Below are 3,756 nucleotides of genomic sequence, written 5' to 3' on the forward strand. Positions count from 1 at the left end.
TAATTAGATAATAGGCTCATAAACCTGATGGATTCTAGGCATGGCTCTGATACCATGTTGAAATTAGAGCATTGTGATGAGCTATGGTGGATCAAACACTAGAATAAATATCATTAACAAAGTGATTAGCAAATAATTAAGACATAATTAGTGGGTAATTAACAAATAATTAAGACATAATTAGTGGGTAATTAACAAATAGATTAATGTAGGCATGTCAAAAACCAGCAAATTCTCATTAGGGCTATGCCTCAATTTATAGAGTTTACATCAAGCATCAAATCCCACTGATTTTTCCCTGATTCACTCCACCTCTTTTCCCTGATTCTCTCCACCTCTTCACTTTTCCCAGAATATCTCCCAGAATATCTCCACACTTCCCATAATATCTCCACACTTCCTAAATCTTCTCATGCTACCCTTTATTCTCTCCCAGTAGATTCTTCTCACCTTTTCATAGGTTCTTTCACATTTACACATTCTCTTTTACAGCCTCTAACCAAGGGCTTGTTCCCGCACACACCCTATTCACGGTGATCTCGCGAGATGTCCTCCGTTGACTCTCCGTTAGCTGTTGTTGCAACTTTATCAGTTAGGTCTCCACGACCTCGTTCACAAGATGGTCAAAATGCTTCCTGCATTATTGATATAAAACAGTCATTTAAAAATAGGTCATAAATAAAGTTTCTATAATAAACTCTCGACTTTTCACATTGTTCCACATCCGTCCACTTTATGTAATCCACGTCCATTTCATATGTATTCCCATTCTGATCCAATCACATCATTTTTCCATCTCAACACATCTTTCCTCATTTATCCTCATCACATCTCATCCACTCGCATCTACTCATATCCACATCTCATCACATCATATTCATTCACATCTCATCCATTCATATCTACCCTAATCCACATCACATCACATCACATCTCATCCATTCACATCAAATCTCATTCATTCACATCTATCCTGATTCACATCACATCCACATCACATCACATCACTTCTATTCACATCACATATCATCCATTCACATTCATCACATTCATTGTATCCCCATTCCATCACATACATTCTATTACATCACATCCACATCATATCTCATTCATACACATCCCATCTCATTCATCCACATCCATCCAATCATTCACATGTACGACTATCCACATCTATCCATACATTCACATCTATCACTTCACATCCACATATATTCACATCACATCACATCACATCTCTTTACATGACATCACATCTCATCTACATCCACATCTACATTCAGATCCACATCTCTTTACATTACACCACATTCTTTCACATACACATCCATTCTTTCACATACACATCCACATCCATTCTTTCACATACACATCCACATCCATTTACATCACATTCTTTCACATACACATACACATCCACATCCATTTACATCCCATCTCACCCTTTCACATATCCTCTCATCTCATCATTCACATCTTATCACCATTTAGTAGCTTTTTCTACTTCGATACTGATAATGGGACTTTTTCTAAATTTCTGCCAATTGCTTGGCCTAGATAAAGGTTCTTTTTCTCGACGACTATTTCCATATTCTTTCTCAAATTTTCAACTAAATTATATTCAATATTCCTCTTTTGAATAAAAGAATTCATGGGATTTACAAAAATCAATTCTACCCATATTTCCACTTTTGATAAATATTCATAAATTGAATTATACTAAAAATTCCTCTTTTTCCCATTTAATTTCTTGGATCTCAATTATCATAGGAATTCCTCTTTTTTTCATTTAATTGCTTGAAATCTAAATGTCATGGGAATTCTTCTTTTATCATCAAATAAGTTTATCTAAAATTCCTCTTTTCTTTAATAAAAATATTCAATATTCCAAATATACCAAGAATTCTTCTTTTTTCATTTAAATGATTGAATTCCAAATATGATAGGAATTCCTCTTTCATCATTTAACTTTATACATGCATAAAATAATTTTAACTAAAATTTCTCTTAAAAATTACATAAAAATATCCATTGATTCCATTATGCTATAAATTCCACTTTTCTCATTTAAATGATTGAATTCCAAATATGGTGGGAATTCCTCTTTCATCATTTAAATTTATCTATGCATAAAAATTAAATTTAACTAAATTTTATCTTAAAAATTAAATAAAAATCTCCATTAATTCCCTTATACTAAAAGTTCCACTTTTCTCATTTAAATGATTGGATTCCAAATATGGTGGAAATTCCTCTTTTATCATTTAAATTAATTTATGCATAAAAATAAATTTAACTAAAATTCTTCTTTAATAAAATATATGACCCACATACACAAGGTGAGGTGGTTGAGCAGGTCAATAGTAATTCACAAAGTATGTGAGTCATTTGAATCCCTACTTGTGTTCTTAAAGGCCCACAATCCAACATAATTCATGAGAGTTAGAGACCTTGGCCATAGTGGCGGTCAACAAGTAGCCATTTTCGGCTTGGCCAAGAAGTTCACATGAAACCTTTGTTGGTTTTTCTTTCAAGACATTCTCTACCCATTGTGTAGACTATTCTTTTATAGGCTTTTTGGCTTTTGATTTCACCTTGGCTTTCAAATGTGTGAGAACATTGATAGTCTCACATTTCGTCGAGTTTTAACATAAACTTTAGTGTACCACCACATTCTTGAATTGTCATGTTATAGAACTTGATCATTGCACTTTACACCTTACATACATCTAATTGATGAATTTTATCAAGTTAAATATAACCTCTGGCTTACATTTATGTATATGGCATAGATGCATAGCCTCACCAAATGAGCTCCAAAACTTTACCATTCAATAATTTTTGTGCTTATGCCTACATGATATGGTTTTCTAAGAGGCAAAATCCTTTTTTTTCTTCATAACCCTCTTAAATCCTTTGTTTAATTTCTTGTAAATAGCAGCATATACTCTTAAGGCAATCTAAGCTTTATCACATATATGCATTGGGCATCGTTGGCTGTGAATGTCTTGGTGACTTCATGCATCTTATTTCTTGTTATATCTTTTGACATTGCTTTAAACTTCTTGCCCTCTCACCTTGGAGTGCAAACCTTACCATGTCCTTTGAAATCACTCTAGAAACTGTGTTATCCATCTCATCTTTTTCTATTGTTGTCTCAGCACAGGTATTGGATATCCTTATGCGTTGATTCATCGCTTCCATTGTCCACTTCCAATGACCAACCTATCCATTGGTTCTAGATCCTTCAAACGTGCTCTTAGTCCAAATGCAATGTTGTTCTCCAACATTCTTTGCATCTTCTTATTTGCTTTCTCGAGAATATTTTTTCTCCCACTTATTTGCTTTCTCAAGAACATGTACTCTCTCACTTATTTTGGCATTCTATACTTCCATGGTATGCATTGCAACCTACAAATTTTCACATTCCTCCTCTTTCTCAATCAGTGATTTTGAGAGTTGTGTTATTATTACTTCCTTAGTTGTTGTGAGCATAGTTTTGGTGGCTAATTTGTAAACATAGTATGCTTGGTTGGAAAGCCTTCTTGTATAACCTAAGAGACCTACATGACCATCATATACATACTTAACAAAGAAGGTTTAATAATCCTATTCTCTTACATTATTGATTGTTGCACTAGGGTAACTGTCAAGACACTTGGAGGAGGAAACTTTGGATTCTCAAAATAAAAATTAGAGCATAACATATACTTTCACAAATTGAAAGCATAAACCTTAAATAAACAAGAGAGAGAG

Source organism: Cibotium barometz, chromosome 58, assembly GCF_041138505.1.
Source record: "Cibotium barometz isolate CiBa-2024 chromosome 58, ASM4113850v1, whole genome shotgun sequence".
Lineage (NCBI taxonomy): Eukaryota > Viridiplantae > Streptophyta > Polypodiopsida > Cyatheales > Cibotiaceae > Cibotium > Cibotium barometz.